Consider the following 18,471-nt stretch of genomic DNA (forward strand, 5'->3'; position numbering starts at 1 on the left):
GTGCACTCCTAAAAAAGAAATGCACAATATGAAAAAGTAGTGTTTTCTGTAATTATTTAAGTAACTTTTATTAATAATAATTGATATTAACTTTAGCCCTTTTTAATTCTGCAATTTCTCATGGATCCCAGACTCTGTTATCATGCCATTAATGGTACTTTTTAGAGAGTGATTTTACTTTCTAAAACATTTCTAAGTATGTTTAGTAGCTCCACTATAAAAGCAAATATACACGGGAGGATAGAAAGAAAAACTGTGGAGGAAAGAAGGAGGGAAAAAGCGGAGGGGGGCAGGAATTTGTCAACTATACCCTAAGGCCCATACCATTAGTGAACTTTAGATTCATTTTAATTCATTTCTCAAAATTTTCCCTGAAAAATATATTCTCACATGTTAAGTGTAACCAAAAAAACAAGTTCAGATTTAACAGAGTGCAGAGGGGAAGGGTCCAAGAGTAAGGTAAGAGGCATAGGTAAGAGTGGGTCCAAGAGTCCAGAGAAAAAGCACAAGGGAGGAAGGGACCAAGCATCCCCCTTTATGAGCAGAAAAGACAGAAGACACATTTTCTCTTCCCCTTGGTTTCTGTTCAACTCCAGGTCTGAGACGTGGGACGACCCCAGAGCCAGCAGAGCTTACTTAAGATGACCCTCCCACCCCATTCATTTCTGCCCAAGTATCCCCCCAGCCCAGCCCCACTGGGTCAGCCCAGGCAGGAGGCAGCTCCAGGCACCAGAAGGTCATTGCTAGGTTTGGCACAAAACTCTCACACTCAGTGAAAACAGGCCTCCAAAGAAGAATGAAGCAACAGCCAGCAAAGAACCACTCTCCAAACAGCCTTCCAAGGAGAATGAGCCTGGTGAAATCCTCTGTGCAAAAGTTCACACCATAAAACAGCTGCTGCTTAATGTCTCGGGGTTCTAATTAGCCCTGAGCTGATTTGCACAGAACTTCTGGCCAATGGTGTCCAAGCTCCTGTGCTTCCCTGTGCCGTTCAATCCCGTAAGTGCTCTTGGTCAAAAAACTAGGTCATAAACTTATCCACTGAGAAGCATTTACTGTCATTTCAAATGGTGTATTCTGTTCAAGAGGTTATGATAATAAAGGAAGGGCTGCAAATGCGCTTTCGAGTTCTGGCATGAGCTTGCCAGTTCCAAATACTGGCTCGTTACCTTATCTTAGTTTGGCTCTTTTAGACTCAAACCCACTGAACTCTGACCCTTTTCTGGACGAATACAAATCATTTCTTGAATGACTATATCAAATTTTATTTATGCTTTTTTTCCCCCCAGCTTTAACCTAACAGGTCCATGCCAAACAAAAAGAAAGTTTCCTGTTTCGAAAAATATTAACATGTTTCACCCCTGCCAAAGTTTACAGCATAGTTCTATCCTGCCACAGAAAGAAGGATGGGGTGCGGCCGGGGGGGGGGGGGGGGGAATGGAGGAGGGCAGCTGTTTTTTCAATCAACTCCAGCAGAAAACCTCCCACTTCCCCACGCTGCCCCTTCCACACCCCCAGCAAAGAGAAGCAGTGGGGAGGCAGCCTGACAAGCCCAATTCCTCCGAGGAGGAATCAAGCTAGCTCACTGGCTTTCTCAGCTCCCACACAATTGACCAAGGTCCTTCCTAATTCCCCCGGGGAGCGTTAAGGACGCAAGCCAAAGGGTCACTCTCTGCTTCCTGGGACGCTGACTCCCGTTCTGATGGAGCCCCAGAGGCTTCAACCTCCTCGCCATCCATCCTCACCAGAATCTTCAGGCACACCATTCCCCCACCCTGGCACGTCTGAGCGCCCAGGCACACACGGCAAGGTTACAGAAGCAGCTAACTCAAAGGTGGGTATTTTTCATCCCACACCTTCCAGGAACCTGCTGGAACTCCTCCCTACAAAAGGACACAGCTGCTGTCAACAGTCCCCAGCCCCCCCAACCAGTATGTCTTCCCCTCCGAGCTCAGCAACTGGGCTGCTCCTGAGTGGGAAGGGAGGAAGGGAACCTGAGAAGGCAGGACAGAGCAGCTGCAGCCCACTCCCTCCTCAGCCGGCTGAAAAGTTCTAGTTGGTTAACCTAGAAAAACCTGGCGCACTGAGATCAAAGCGTGGCTCCACCCAAGCAGGACCTCTGATTATTTTTTTTCCCTTCTAGTGGGCAAGCAGAGAAGAGGGAAAATAAGGACAAACGTGTTCAAAACAGAAATACTGCCTAACACTAACTTGGCTGTGGGCAACAACCAGATTATAGGCCCAACACCTCCATTTCTGTCCAAGTGGGAAGAGAAACTACAGGGTACAACCTAGATCCAGCCCTGAACTCTGCTGCCCAGAGACCCTGCCAGCCCCAGAGGATCAACAGAACCCCAAATTGCCCCTCATACCCCAGCTGCCCCCTCTCTTTAATTCCTGGTAAGCTTTTTTAATGCCATGGTAATTCTAATTACTGTGGAATGGTCTTTTAACTAACTGCAAAACGCTAACATTCTTGGTGTGAAATGATTTAGTATTTAAAGACGACAATACACGTACATGAACTTTTCTTTTAAAAAGCCTCTCAAACCTCTCTCAAACGACTGAACTGTAGCCAAAGAATGTATCGATGTTGTTTCAACAGTCTGGTTTACTATTTGGAAAAAAAAGAAAAAAAATCTAGGTTTAGGTAGCATTCATCTGACCCCAATGTCATAACACACTGCCCGTCGCTGACTTTAAAATGGTAATAGGAGCTGGCACACCACAGGCACTAACTCAAATCATCATGCATCTCTGAATGTAGGTTCAATACAACCTAACTCACATTAATTGCCTTGAAGGTTCATCTGAATTCTACAACTCAAAAAAAAAGTTGGATTGCTCTGAAAGGCATAAAATACCAAAACAAAATGTTTTCAGTTTTGGCCTCGTAAATATGTAATTAACCTAACAATTGTTGGTGTGAGAGCTATATTTCTAAGCTATGTCGTGTCAAATAAATGTCACACAATTTAGGTCACGCTATTTATAACTCACACACACACCCTTTGTTTTTCTTGAAACAAGAAAATAAGGTAGTATCTAACTAAGCCAACTCCTAATTCCAAATCAGTAAAATCTAAGTTGGAAATCTGATTCTTCTTTCTTCTCCCTTCCATTTCCCTCAGTGGAGGATAGGAGCAGGAGAGAATCAAGTAAGAACTGGAAAAGTCCGTCTGTTAGGAACTTGAATTTCCCAATTTAAGGCCAAGACAGTGGGATTTAATGGCTGACTGAGGGCTTGTCAGTCAAACAGACCATCCCAGGAAGAAAACCAATTAACTTCTTTACTTTTGACGGTAGCACGGAACCAAGCTGTGGGAAATAGGAAATGTGTCTACACACACAGACCCCTCTCCTCTCCGCTTGCCCTTGGCTTGGCCCCGCGTGCACTCACCTCCATCATCACCTGGTAAAAAATTATTTGCAGCCAAGCAAATACTTATGAACTTCATGTGAACTCTGTTTGCCGTCTTTCTGCAAAGAAACCAAAGTATAAAACTCTTGTATCTCAATGAGCCCCCTAGAACATCAGGAGACATGAACCCGAAAAAAGGGAGAAAAAAAGAACAAATCCCAAAAGAGATGAGTACCACGTGTTTCCATGTCTCTTACTACAGAGTTAGTCACGTGGCCTTTAGGTGACAAGCGCCACAGGATTACTGTTTGGCATGTTCAACGTTATTTATCCACAGGATTAAATTCATAAATAAAAATGAGTAATACTTCCAATTCATCTTTTCTAAGATTTTTGACATCACTAAGCAGCCTTAGGCAGTCAATCAGAAACCTCCATTTAAAGTCAATTTTCTTGCTAGTTTAAAATAGTGATTCACTCTGCCTATCTGACCACTAACCATTAACAGTATCTGCAGCATCTATAAATCCAAACTGCAACAACCATACAATCAATCAAGCAATATCATCGCATCACATCCTCTCAACATGCAGTGAACTTCCTGAATACCTAGTATTGAATGGCAAAGGACCTAATAAGAAAAGTTATATCCTAGGTCCAGAAGAGAGAGTTCTGTGAACAATGTACCACTCAAAATACTCTATGAAAGGTGAGATGAAACACAAGTTCTAGACATAGTTACATATGATTATGAAAGGCATAGGCTCCAAGTCATCTGAGAATTAACCACGTCCAAATGTAGTTTCAAGGTTGTAAAAAAAAAAAAAAAAAAAAGTAGCTACAGTTTGCACTTCCCAGATTTTAGAGCTGTCCTCCACCCTCCTGGCCTTCTTACAAGAACAAACTTGAAAATAGGTGTCTACGAAGGGCCTGCTTATCTCCATCTCTGGGCCTGTCCAGTCAGGGAGAGACATGTGGTTCTTTCAAGAACGGCACAAACACGATCAAAGGAATATATGGGGAGAGGCAGAAACGAGTGCGCCTCACTAGATCCCACATTTACCAAAGGCATCAGATTCTCAGGCAAAATTTTAATGTTCTTCTTTAAAAACTGTCAAGGTACATTAAGTCTCTTACCACATTTAAGGCCTATTGCTACCCTTTCAGATGGAGTCCAGGACTCCCCTCCATCACTCCTTAACTTCTCCACTTGACCAGAACGTACCCTGAGTTCTTCCAATTAGACCAATATTTAGATTTCCTAGTTTATCTTTCCCAATGTCAGGAAAAAAGAGCAATCTTACATGAAATAAAAATGCTTACATTGTGAGAACCACTGGGAAATGAGAATTTTTAAGTCTCTTATAATGTGATTACGGACACTAGCAGGAAAGGGGATTACGCTTAACCGAAATAGAAAATTAAGCAGAACTCTAGGTAGACAAAACACAAACCAAGCTGGCAGCATTTCCCTACCTGAAGAGCACTCATGAATCATCCTGGCTGTCTTGTAATAACACTTCAGCAAACTCACCAGTGAAATAAGATTGTTGCCAATTCCCATGCATTTAAAAGAGGACAGATATGTCACCCTATGCAAAACATGGCAGCATGTGATCAGAAAGACATTTAATAATTTGAAGCCAGACAATAAATGTCAGCAAATACTTTGGAATTGTGTGCCTCTGAAACAGACCGTTTAGGACGTTCCTGAAATATACTTTGCACACTCAACCAGTTTGTTTCTTCTGTAGTTTGCATTTGTAAAAGGACTTGGGATGTAGCAAAGTCATGTGAGTGACATCATGCTTGGACTGATGTTCAGGGGATACAAGATACATGCAACTGAGAAAAAAAATGCACCAATGCATTTTCCACAGCTTCCCTAGAAAGACAGCCACTGCATCCTATCAAATCAAAAGCTCTTGCCTATGGGAACTTTTGTTATGGCTGCTACCAAAAGGAGAGGGGAAAAAACAGGTTTCTGGTTTTCGTAGGAAAAGAATGATTCCCAGATTATGACTTTTGACAGCTAAGAGAGGGAATGACTTATTCGTAGTAAATGTGAAACACATGGTTTTCTCAGAGGGTTTCTGTCCACCCTGCACAGTTATTTCTCTTATGTGAAAGAGACAAATTATTAAGATTTAAACACAATATCCTTCAGAATGTAGCATACATTTCTGCTTAAAGCCTGAGGGCCAAGGCTTGAAAAGATGATTCCAAAGTAGGGAGACACCCTGCTCCTCACCCCAGAGACAAGCAGAGCAGTTTCACCCCACACACCAGGGAATGCAGCTGGATGGCCACGGCAGCCAACAGCATCTCTGCCCAGTGGACCCTGATCCAGAACGTGAATAGAAATTTCAGCCAACTGAAAAGGCCAGTGGCCTCACTGGGAAATATGGGGACCCAGCCACCCGATGTAGGGTGGGGGGCTTTTCTGCCCTTTTGCCCTTTTGTCAGAGTGCTTTCTCTTTATCCCAGTGGTTCTTAACCCCAGAGGTACAGTAGAATCACCTGGAAGGTTAAAGAAAATTCCCACGTCATCTGCACCTAGAGTTGAGAGCCACTGTTCTATCTCAGCATTAAACTCCGTCATTTAGACTTCTGATGAGAACTGCCAAGCAAGCTCTCCTTTATGATCAGGTCTTTTGACAAGTCCCAGGGGCTCTCAAAGGAACATTCGCACACTTCCCATGCTGACCTGAGGACACTCAACCGCTCTGTGCAGAGTGCCCCGAAGTACAGGGTGTTTCCCACACCAGCCGGGGCGGTGTGGCCGGTGGGGGGGGTGTCAGTTCACTCCCAGAAACCCCCGGCTCTCCTCCCCACCCCCGCTGCCTTCCTACCGGATGTCACTGACTAGTCTTGTGGGAAGGCGTGGGATAGAATTTCTCAGGAGGTCCTATCCAATTTCCTAGCAATCTGTAACACAGGAAAGAGCTCTCTGCAGTCTGTCGCTGTGATACAAATGCTTCTCACCGATATACCTCAACTGTCAGTCTCACCCTAAACACACACCCCGCTAAGCAGAGCTAAGCACATTCTCTGAATAACTGAAAGGATATGACTGTAATGCCTGTTGACTGTACTTAATTATCTGTATTACAAAAGCTGTATACAATAAGTACCCCTCACCCCTCCGCGCACACACACACCAGCTACCCCCTTCTCCACTGGACCATTTCTCAGGTCATGAATGTCCATCGATATATAGGGATAAGGGTACCAGAAGCTTAGCAAGAGCTAAGCCACAAATAGTTCTTTCACGGTTGCCCCATGTTATAGATATGAATTCTTCATTTCTGGAAAGTCTACTCGTTCACAGACCAAAGTCGTAAACTTTAGGGGGTTGGGGGGAGAATGGCAGCTTTAGATGTGAAAATACAACAACTTGAATGAGAAATTTTAAAATTGTATAGGTAAAATGTATTCTAAATTTCTAAGGTTAAAGATTAGGTCTAACTGTGTAGCTACGTTAATTCCATCAGTAGTTCATTGTTTTGCACAACACAACTTAGTATTTGCTTAATATTTGTTATTAGAAGTGGAAAGTCCATAAAATGAAGGCTCACATATAACAGCTGCTGTTTATTGAACGAGTGGCAGCCAACACACACTATGCTAAGTGCTGTGTAGGTTTTATCCCATTTAATCGATTCAACCTGATGGAGGAGCTACCAGGGTCTCCATGTTATAGCTGATTACCTTAAGTTTCAATAAATATAAATAAAACTGCGCCCGTAGTCAGCAAAACTAGAGGATGGCTGACCTGGGATTTGGACAGAAGGTCTGGCCGACTCCAAAACCCTTAACCACTTCTATAAACTACTACAGTAGTTACCTTTTATAAGTGAGTAATGTACTGAAACACCACTCCCACCACCATTTTTTTGGAAAAGGTTAGGAATTAAATAAGAATTCAGATTCCCTAAGGAAAGCTTCATAATGGGATAGTGACGTGTAGGGTTTGAGAGTCTTTTCGGTTATACACTGACCAGAGACACATTACTGAACCTCTGAGCACCCAAGTTCTCTTCTGTAAAATGAGCACAACAATGTCGAGGCCAGAGTTGTTGGGAGGACAAAACGAAAGAGCGCATTAGATTCAGTCCCTGTTCTCTTTCTTCCCTCTCTTAGCCTCAGTTTCCTACTGTCAACTAGAAATAATAAACGTTCTAGCGTATCAAAGTCCTTAAAGAGAAAAATTTATAAAAACGAAAATGATTTGAAAAGTGCAAAGTGATGTTTTAGAGAAATTGTGTTTCTCATCATTAGCACTTTTAGGTTACTGAGTCTTGCCAGAAGGAAGTGATAAATTATCACTTAATTCACATTGAGGAGTTCCTATTTAAGAGCGTCTGAACTTCTGTTATTTTGGAAAGCAAATTATCCTGACTCATTTGTTTTTCAACTCTGAATTGTCTTTTGGGCTGGCTTTGTTTTGGTTTTGTTTTTTTTGTTTGTTTTTAATTTATTTATTTATTTTTGGCTGTGGTGGGTCTTCACTTCCGTGCGAGGGCTTTCTCTAGTTGTGGCAAGCGGGGGCCACTCTTCATGGCGGTGCGCGGGCCTCTCACTATCTCGGCCTCTCTCGTTGCGGAGCACAGGCTCCAGACGCGCAGGCTCAGCAGTTGTGGCTCACGGGCCTAGTTGCTCCGCGGCATGTGGGATCTTCCCAGACCAGGGCTCGAACCCGTGTCCCCTGCATTAGCAGGCAGATTCTCAACCACTGCGCCACCAGGGAAGCCCTTGTTTTGGTTTTGATTCCTCTTGGCACAGTGGTTAAGAATCTGCGGGCCAATGCAGGGGACACGCGTTCGATCCCTGGTCCGGGAACATTCCACATGCCGCAGAGCAACTAAGCCCATACGCCACAACTACTGAGCCTGCACTCTAGAGCCCGCGAGCCACAACTACTGAGCCCATGCACCAAGCCCACAGTCCACAACAAGAAGCCACCGCAATGAGAACCCCACACACTGCAGCAAAGAGTAGCCCCCGCCCACCACAACTAGAGAAAGCCTGCGCAGCAACGAAGACCCAACGCAGCCAAAAATAAATAAATCTATAAAGAAAAAAACCATTAAGTACCCATCAAGTGCACAGGCCTGCAGGGAATAAAAGTTTGAAAGTAGGTTTCTTACCCTTGAGGAAGATATAATACGTGGTAGGGTTGTCTTAAAGTAAGCACACATGCAATGTGTGGATTAATCAGCAGCTGTCAGTAGCTAGGACTGGGGAGAGGGTGTGACTATTAAAAAGTAGAAGGGGGCTTCCCTGCTGGCGCAGTGGTTGAGAGTCCGCCTGCCGATGCAGGGGACACGGGTTCGTGCCCCGGTCCGGGAGGGTCCCACATGCCGCGGGGCCGCTGGGCCTGCGCGTCCGGAGCCTGTGCTCCGCAACGGGAGAGGCCCCAGCGGTGAGAGGCCCGCGTACCGCAAAAAAAAAAAAAAAAAAAGTAGAAGGGAGCTCCTTTGTGGTAAGGGAACAATTAGTTCTGTACCTTGACTGTGGTGATGGTTATTTGAATATACTGTATGTACAAGGATGATAAAATCTCATAGAAATATGTACTCCCCCAACAAAAAAATGCATATAAAAACTGCATATAAAAATATGCATGTAAAATCAAATAAGGTCTCTACCTGAGTTTATAGTACTGTACTGATGCCAGTTTCCTGCTTTTGATAGCTTACTACAGTCATGTAAAATTACCACTGGGGGAAGCTGGGTGAAGGGCACAATGGGAACTCTACACTGTTACAATTTCTTGAGTCAAGCTATATAAAAATAAAGTGGCACTTCTTTATAGTAGGATGAGGAAGCTCCCTATAAACTGATATGCAAAGTCCTCTAAGATGAATAGTTAAGTGAAAAGAGGACGGTATTGCACAATGTGTGTAACATGCTACCTTTTGTAAAAGGGCCCTTGTGGAGCATAAAGGGACTATGGAAGGATAAGAAACGAACAGTGGCTTCTGATGGGGGTTGAAAAGGAAGCACTTGATGAGGCACAAAGATGGGTGCTTTGTCTACTTTTTGGGTTTTTGAACCATTCAGATTATTCAAAACAATAAATCAAAAGACAAAAATTAAAAATAATTGATAGGGGCTTCCATGGTGGCACAGTGGTTGGGAGTCCGTCTGCCGATGCGGGGGACGCAGGTTCGTGCCCCGGTCCGGGAAGATCCCACGTGCCGCGGAGCGGCTGGGCCCATGAGCTATGGCCGCTGAGCCTGCGCGTCCGGAGCCTGTGCTCCGCGGCGGGAGAGGCCACGGCAGTGAGAGGCCCGCATACCGCAAAAAAATAATAATAATTGATAGTATCAATATAAAAACCTGTGTGCCATTAAATTGTTCTTTACTGAACAATTTACATGTATTATTTTTAATCCTCAAAACAAGAACGAAAGTGGCTGAGGTTTTCTTTTTGCTTTTCTTTTTTTAATAGGGTAAAACCAAGACTCAAGAGTAGTTTTTTAAACTTTTGCCTAAGCCTATGGTCTTTACACTATAATCAATTCGCTATTAAAGGTTTGCTAAACGTGCCGTGCTGCTTGTCTCAGTGCCCTTGTACATGGCTTTTCCTCTGCCTGACACCACTCACCCCGCCCCCACCCTACTTTGTCTGCCTGGAAAACTCCTCTTCAACCTTCAAAACCAAGCTCCCACCCAGTTGTTTTCTCCTAACCTCTTTCCTCAAGAGGATGAAGTCTCTTCTTCCTTCTGTATCTCATAGATTAAGCATACCTTAAAACTAACAATTATTCCTTGTCTGTCTTTAAAGCTCTGGCATCTAGCAAAATTCCTGGCAACTGTTGCTCAGTGAATGTTCCTTCAGCTGTAAAGAACTCTTTAAACCTCACCATGAGCATTAAGAATTAAGACCTCTCATTAAAAAGACTCATCACTTGGTAACAGATGTAAATAAAGGTACACAGATATATTTAAACGAAAGTGGCTACAAGTACTTTTGAAACCCCCAATATCTTCTTTTAAGAGAAATCTCTTTATAAATGGACCTAAGTAGGTATTCCTTACAAACTCTTTAATACCAAATTTCTGAGTGAGGCTGATTCCTAATACATATTCCTGGTAATTTCTTTGCCAAATATGAATTCATAGTGAAGTAATAACACCTTTTACAAAAATAAACTTCTCAATATTCCTAAGCATGGTCTTTTTGAATATCGTTTTCTATGAAATGTTTTCTATGAATATCGTTTTCTGTTTCACCTTTAAAAGTGAAATAAAGGTCACTATGTTCAGTAGAAAACTTGGTTCTTTGGTGTTGAACCTCTAAACTACTCTAGGACCATTTAACATTGCATGAGTTTCCAGAGAGACCCACACAACTTCTAGCTTTACAAGCTGTGATTCTTCTTAAAAAGAATTGGTCCTCCAGAGACTGTTGTTCACAGGGCTAATAAGTTAGATCAGCTGTAAAGTATCAGGTCAGCACAGCATGGAGGCCAAAGATACAAGGTCTGAAGTCAGATGCCTGGGTTCGAGTCTTACTCTGCCAATTTCTGTGTTCTCAGTCAAGTCAACTTGTGTCTCACTTTCCTCATTTGTAAAAGGAAGTTATGCTGGTATCAAATACATTGAGATGTTGTGAAGATCAAATAAGTTATAACACATATAGAGCTTAGAACAATGCCCAACATATGCCAAGCACTGAATAAATGTTAGCTAGTAATAATATAGCTCTGATATATGGTTCATGCTCAATAAATAGTATTAACTACACGAAGGAGCTTGTCTCTGTCTAGTTAAGCTTAAGGTATCGGAAAGAATTCTCAAGGTTGTTCTAGAAAATAGAGAAGACGCTGAAAACACCAAGAATGTGAGGGTAGGATATGTATCTTCAGGGGTTCCATGCCAGCAGTATGAGCTATTACTCTACATTCCAAGAGGGAAGCCAGACTCTCCTCTAGAGAAGGAGACACACATCCCAAACCCTGGATTGTCTTCTGCTCGGAGGATTTCGGTTAATCACAGGATGTTTATTTTGCAAGTCACTTCTACAATTTGATTTTTCCAGATGCCATGCAGCAACATACCTTTTAATGAAGATGCTAAAACACAGCTCTTTACAATAAATCCAATTTTTTTTAAAGTCTCTTGCAATGGGTCTTTATCAATGAAAATGGCTCACAATACCTAGTCAGGTGTATTCCAAAAAGGTTTTCATTGCCTTGTGTTTACCTGTCCCATATGCTTTTGGGGACCTTCATAACTCAGACTCAACATACTAATTCCAATTATGCTACATAAAAGGCTTTCTTTATTATAAACAATATTAAGTCACTAAGTTAGTACCAAAACCAGCATCAGCATTAAGCTGGAAAGACATTTCTTATGGGGAAGCAATTCAAAGATACTGAGGAACTCAAACAGATATTTATACACCCGTGTCCTTAGTAGCATTATTCACAAAAGCCAAGAGGTTTAAAAACGCTCTTATCCCATTGACAAATGGGAAAACAAAGTGTGGTACATACATAAAATGGAATATTATCCAGTCTTAAGAAGGAAGGAAATGCTGACCCATGTTACAGCATGGTTGAGCCTTGACAACATTCTGCTAAGTGAAATAAGCCAGTCACAAAAAGACAAATACTGTGTGATTCCCCTCATGAGGTCACTAGAATAGTCAGAGTCATGAAAACAAAGCAGAATGGTGATTGCCAAGGTCTGGGGGAGGTCGGCATGGGGAGTTAAGTGTCTCATGGGTAAGCGGTTTCAGTTTAAGATGAAAAAGTTCTGAAGACGGATGGTAGTTATGGTTGCACAACTATATGAGTACTTAATCCCACTCAACTGTACACATAACATGGTTGAAATGGTAACTTTTATGTATATTTTACCACCAAAAAACCTATCTATATTATTGAACTCCTGCAATACATACAAAGGAAAAGGAGCAGGTAGTGAACATGGACTAAAGAAACAGTTCATCTAGGTAATTCTGAGCAAGACAGACCCTAAGGAGTGATCAACACTGCCTTGTCTTTTAAAAAAGCTCCCATTTCCTTTGTTTCAGCTAAAGAGACTTCACTCTAACATGAAAGAGTAAAAATTAACCTCCAAAAAAATTAAAGGGAAAAATATTCAAACTCTACTTGTATTTCAAGTCTCAGTTATATAACCCACAAGTTTTGCTGGGTAACTCTGGTATCTTCAGCAGAGCAGCAATAGTAAAAATTACAGGATCCAAAGCTACCATCTCAAAATGGCACTTGAGCCATCCATAATCTTTACTGTCAAAGCAAAGCATAATAAATTTCACTTAGGTTCATCCCATTAAGATTTAACATTGTTATCCTTTTTAAGTGAAAATACATTTAATTAGACCATAGGGATGAAGAAGCAGTCTGGTTCTGCCACTTCAGTATCCGTTTCTCAGGTCGTATGGACATGATATGAACATGGATAGAACTACCTGCTTCTGGTACTTCATTTTGTCTCTCTTTCTCTTTACCCTTCCCTGCAGCCTTCCTTATTGAAATGTTCTACTACCTTGCTACCATAGAGCTTTTAAGGGGACAGAGCTCTTTGGAAGTGAGGAAGATACATTCCTCCCACATCCCTCATGACACACCTTCAGTGACAGATGTTTCAAAAAAGAGCCCTTCTGTAATGAATCCTGAGAAGTCAGCCTGCTGCAGATCTGACCATCTATTTCTTCTGAAACACTAAATTTATGCTAACTGGGCAAAATGTCTTTCTCCCTAGAAAACGAGAAAAACATACATTGTTAATTTGACCTCAGGATTGACAATAAATAGAAAATGAATGATTTCATGAGCAGAAAGATGGACTGAACAGCTAACAGTCCTGTACTGATTTTGATAAAGCAGATGTCTTACTAAGGAGGTTATATTTTTGTAAGAAATAGAAAACAGGAGGTAGTGTGATATAATTGCTGCATTTGGGGAGTGCTAGAAACCAGGATGATCAAAATCAGCTCATGGGAAGTCTCTAACAGGTCTCTAATTCAATTCATGTGTCTGCATGAAACATTATCTCTACTTGGTAGAGTCAACCCCTGGGCATTTGTGTACTCATCTGATTTAGTATGATCTGGAAGGATAAACACAAAGTTTCAATAAATTTGAATTATTTTTCTGATTCTTCAAAGGTAAGTTATTTATTTCATTCTGATAAGTTCTGCTGGAATTAAAAACAGGTGGCATATGAATATCCAGTGACACTGGCAGCGAGTCTGCATATCAACAGGAAACAGAAATTTTCTAATCACATCAATCATATATTGTAACCACATGAAAATTACCCCTTTCAATTGCTTAGTGAGAAACATTATTTAAAAGGTCTAAGAATCATCATCAAGGCCAACACCTCCATACCCTGCAGTGTGTAGTGATGAGTGCACAGAACGGTTGGGGAAATACAAAAATGTTTATTTTCCTAAAAGGCACGTTAAATAGTCGACTGTGACCAATCAAGTTTTAAACGTCTGCTGTCAATTAAGAATAAATTCCTGAATTGATTAAATTTTTCTCCCATTGTGAACAATGAAATTGGGTCTTTATTTCTGCCACATCTGCCATCAGCAAGGAGAAGGGCATGAAATCAAATAAGCACTGGCGTCAAGGAAAGCTTACCTCCTCCACATATTTTTACTGGAGAAAAAATTTGTTTTCCAGTAAGATATTTCATTTAAAAAAAAATCTGTTTCTACTCAAGGCTAGAGTTCTATTTATTTTTAAAATGAGGCACAGAAACCTCCCAAGTGCAACTCAGATTTACATCTGGCTAATCCTCCAAATGTGACCAAGTTCATGCTGTTTATTGCTAATGAGTTCTGTGATTTTTGGGTAACACGTGTGAGAGATAGCAAATTAACTACCGCTAGTCAGCAGCAAACGGACAAGAGATGTCTTGGGAAGCTAGTGTGAGCAAACCCTGCAAGTCAATTTCTAATCGCACTTGCCAGAAATTTGGTGGGGGGAGGTGACAAACCCTGCCAAAAAAAAAAAAAATTCAGTGGTAGAACTTGTTTCCCTTTCCTTTTTCCATGGAATATTTCAACACTCAACCAACAAACACAGCTCAGTCTTTCCTTTCGGTTAACTTCGGGACTGCAGGGAAGGAATGCCTCACACTGCAAAATATGTATCAGTACCTCTGACTTCCTTCCCTAGAGCTCTATCCACTCACACAAAGAGAACCACAGAGGTGAGAGGGGATGTCATTTACATGCAGTAGAAACAGTGTCCTCCAACACACCTACAGATGAGTGGACAAAGTTTAGTCAAGTCCCCTGGCCTAGAACAATCTGGCCAAAAATACTGTGCAACAGATGAGCACCAGGTGAAAACAAAAACAAAAAAGTGAAAGACTGGCGGAAGAACACTTCCCCAAATCAAGTCGCTAATAGCTTAAGACCCACAGTTTGAAAAGCACTTACTCATCTGAGGGGTAGGACTCCTGAAAGTGGACTCTTGCAGGATCCTTTACCTTCTTTCTCATCTGAGTCCCAAACCAAACCTGTCTCCACTAGTGGTGCTGAACCAGGACTGCGATTAGAATCACGTGGAGAGCCTTCAAACCAAGGTGGTGCTGAGACCCTTTGCAGTCACCTCCCTCCACCTCTACCCCCACCTCAGTTGAAACTGGAATCTCTTGAAGTCAGGCCAGGGGACCAGTGTTTCTTAAAAGCCTCCCAGGTGGCTCCACTACACAATCGTAGATGAGAGCCACAGCTTTAGAAATATGCTCTTTACAATACCATCCAGTTTCTCTCCCAAATCCACTCAAAGACATTAGAGCTCTAATTCCACCCAGGCTGTCCTGTTCCAGAAAGTTCTGGTCATTCCTTCCACCGCCTGCGAGCACTCTGCACTTCCTAACGTGGGAGCAGGCTGAGTTTGAAGCTCTCCACAGCTAGAGGTGGGAGCAGGCTTGGGACCCGTCCCAGGAGGCGAGGAAACGCCGGACGCCATCTTGGGGAATAAAAAGCAAAAGCTTGGGGAGTAGGAGGTATAAACTATTGGGTACAACATAGGCTCAAGGCTGTATTGTACAATAAGGGAATAGACAATGTTATAATAACTAGGTGGAAAGTAACCTTTAAAAATTGTATATATTTTTTAATTTAATAAAATACAATGAAAACGAAACGCAAAACTCCCATTTCTCTCTGCTCACACAGCACTTCTGGTGCCAAATGTGTGGGGGTTTTCCACACCAAGCAACTTTCCAATTCTCAACGGACACGGAGTGGGTGTCCTATAACTTAATTCAATTCTGACACTAACTGCTCGAAGTTAACACAGACCTCGCTAGCTAAGGGCTCAGGCCCGCAAGGCAGTTCGGTCCCCACTGCAGATGCCAATTCCAAGTCCAGGTTGTGGCCTGGGCTTCTGACCCACCAGCTATAAATCAGGGGTTCCCACGACCCCTCCCTCAGGTTCCACAATTTACTAGAACAGCTCACACTGCTCAGGAAAACAGTTCACTTACCAGACTACTGGTTTATTATCAAGGGTACAACCCAGGAACAGTCAGCCAAATAGAAGAAATGCGCAGGGCAAGGTGTGAGGCCTCCACGATCCCACCAAGACGTACTGAACCCACCGACTCACCAAACCCCGCCTTATAGGGCGTTTAAGGGCGGTCTCCTTACGTAAGCGTAAGCACGTAAGCAGGTGAGCACGACTGATTGCATCATTGGCCACAGCTGAGGAACTCAACCTCCAGCCCCACTCGCCTTCCGGGAGGTCAGAAGGCGGGGCTAAGAGTGCCAATTCCCTAATTAGAAGGTTGGTTCCCCTGGCAACCCGCCTCCATATTTAGGGACTTTCCAAAATCACCTCATTAACATAAACTCCCCAGTGGCTGAAAGCAGCTTGTTCTGAATAACAAAACACGGTTTTGGGCTTCCTTGGTGGCGCAGTGGTTGAGAGTCCGCCTGCCGATGCAGGGGACAGGGGTTCGTGACCCGGTCGGGGAGGATCCCACATGCCGCGGAGCGGCTACGCCCGTGAGCCATGATCGCGGAGCCTGTGCTCCGCAATGGGAGAGGCCACTGCAGTGAGAGGCCCGCGTACCGCAAAAAAAAAAAAAAAAAGATCGTCTTCTCACCTTCACCACTGCAGAGCTGTTTCAGGTTATTTGAGCGAAAACCAAATATTAGAACAAAAGATGCTCCTATTGCTCATGTCTTCGGAACTTACAGGGCGTTTAGGAGCTCTGGCCAGGAGACCAAAAAATGTATTTGCTATTATACCACAGCAATCCAGGTGTAAGTATACCATCTTAGGTATTCTGAGGGTCTCAGGATATGTTGCTGTGTTAAACACAAAGACAAATTAAAACTGAGTAGAGAGCATACATTTTTTATTTTCCTTGGGCCAGTGGTTCTAACTCTACCAAATATTAGAATCACCTGGAGGGCTTGTTAAAACACCCCACCAACAAAGTTTCTGATCCAGTCCTTCCGGGTGGAGTCCAACTATTTGCACTTCTAACAAATTCCCTGGTGATGCTAATGCCACTGGTCTCACTACACTTCTGGCACGTCCAAATACTCGAACTACCAAAGATTGGTTTTTGTTTTTATTTTTTTATTTTTCCCCCAGTTTTATTGAGATAATTAACATACAGCCCTGTATAAGTTTAACATGTACAGTGTAATGATTTGACTTACATATATTGTGAAATGATTACCACAATAAGTTTACTTAACATCCAGTTAACACCCATCATCTCATATAGGTACCCCAAAAATAAAGAGAGAAAATATTTTTCCCTTGTGATGATAAGTCTTTGGGATCTACCCTAACAACTGTCAACTATACCAGACAGCAGTGGGAACTACAGCCCTCCTGTACTGCCTTACATCCCTAAGAGATTTGTTTTTCCAGTATCTGTCTCTCTAATAATATTGAACATTGACTAGAGATTTTATGAAAGGAATTATTGTTAACTATTGTTTTAGGTGTGAAAATAGTGTTGTATTTATGTTTTAAAAAACAAAAAGTTCAAAAAAACCCAAAAAGTTCTTATCTTTAAGAGATATGTATTGAAGAAAAAATCTGTTTTTTAAAATATTACAGTTAGAGTTGACATCCACCCTGCACCCAGCCACCCTCCTCATGGGCAACCCTTGTCCTGAAGGCAGGATTTACCATCCCCATGCATGTTTTATGTCGTAACAGCGTGCATGGATGAATGTATAAAAATAAAACCAAAAATGTGATAGACTAAAAGCATAAAAATGAAACTTAAACAAAGGAAAGCAAAATGGAGAACAGACAAGGGAACGGTGGCCCTTAGGATCTTTGGGGCGGCCCAGAAATGAGCAAGGGACAAGCGGTAACCACTGAGGGAGTTAGGGATTTGTCTGGAAATCTTCCCCATCCAGGAAGTCTCTTACCTGACCATGGTGGGCACTGACACTTCTGTAGTCACCTGAGAGTACTAGGAGAGAAAAGGAAACTGAGTCAAAAGTTGTCAAAGGAAGGAGCACACAGCAGAGTAAGGTTTCAGAACACAGTTTTGTCTACCTTGAAGGTACCTAGAGGAAAATCTGAAAAGCTGATTATTTCTTAAACTGTAGCCCTAAGACCAGCCTTGGACTTGACTGCTCTGGAGGCGTGCCAGGGACACACTCAGAGTGCTAAGCCCTCCTCCTACCTTGAGTAAAACTGGAAGCATCCAGCCAGGCACGGTTTTACCACCAGCTCTGCTAGTCCTGCGCTAAAGCACCGCAAGCACGTCACTCCCCCTCTCTGGGTCCAGACTTCATTATCTGGAAAACGAAGGGGTTTTAGATGTTCTCCAGAGTGACTCCCAAACCTGACAGTACAAAGCTACACTGGAAAAGACTAGTCCTGGGATGTAATCAGAAGAAAAGAAGGGAGCTAATGGCAGTATACATGCTAGACCCTAGATAGTCCTTTTCTATAGCTTATTTCATTTAACCTCTAAAACCCTTTAGTAAGGGTAGTCTTGATAGCAACAGAAGGCTGTGGCTGAGAGTGTGCGGGAACGTGCCCAAGGTCACAGATCCAGCAGTAGCAAAGCCATAGATCAAAACCAGGAGCTGGCTGACCCCAAAGGGGAAGTTCTTCCCA

The 18,471-nt window shown here is 42.7% G+C and overlaps 1 long non-coding RNA gene across 1 annotated transcript; it reads right to left on the minus strand.

Moving 5' to 3' along the window:
* Nucleotides 1–2,517: 2,517 nt before the first annotated feature.
* LOC125960277 (uncharacterized) lies at nt 2,518–18,149 on the minus strand. The gene is made up of 4 exons (XR_007479915.1): nt 18,032–18,149; nt 17,772–17,815; nt 3,401–3,480; nt 2,518–2,614 (listed from the first exon to the last, which is right to left on the minus strand). It is a non-coding gene; the product is annotated as an uncharacterized LOC125960277 (long non-coding RNA).
* Nucleotides 18,150–18,471: the final 322 nt, after the last annotated feature.

The sequence above is a fragment of the Orcinus orca genome, chromosome 10 (assembly GCF_937001465.1).
Source record: "Orcinus orca chromosome 10, mOrcOrc1.1, whole genome shotgun sequence".
In the NCBI taxonomy this organism is placed as follows: Eukaryota; Metazoa; Chordata; class Mammalia; order Artiodactyla; family Delphinidae; genus Orcinus; species Orcinus orca.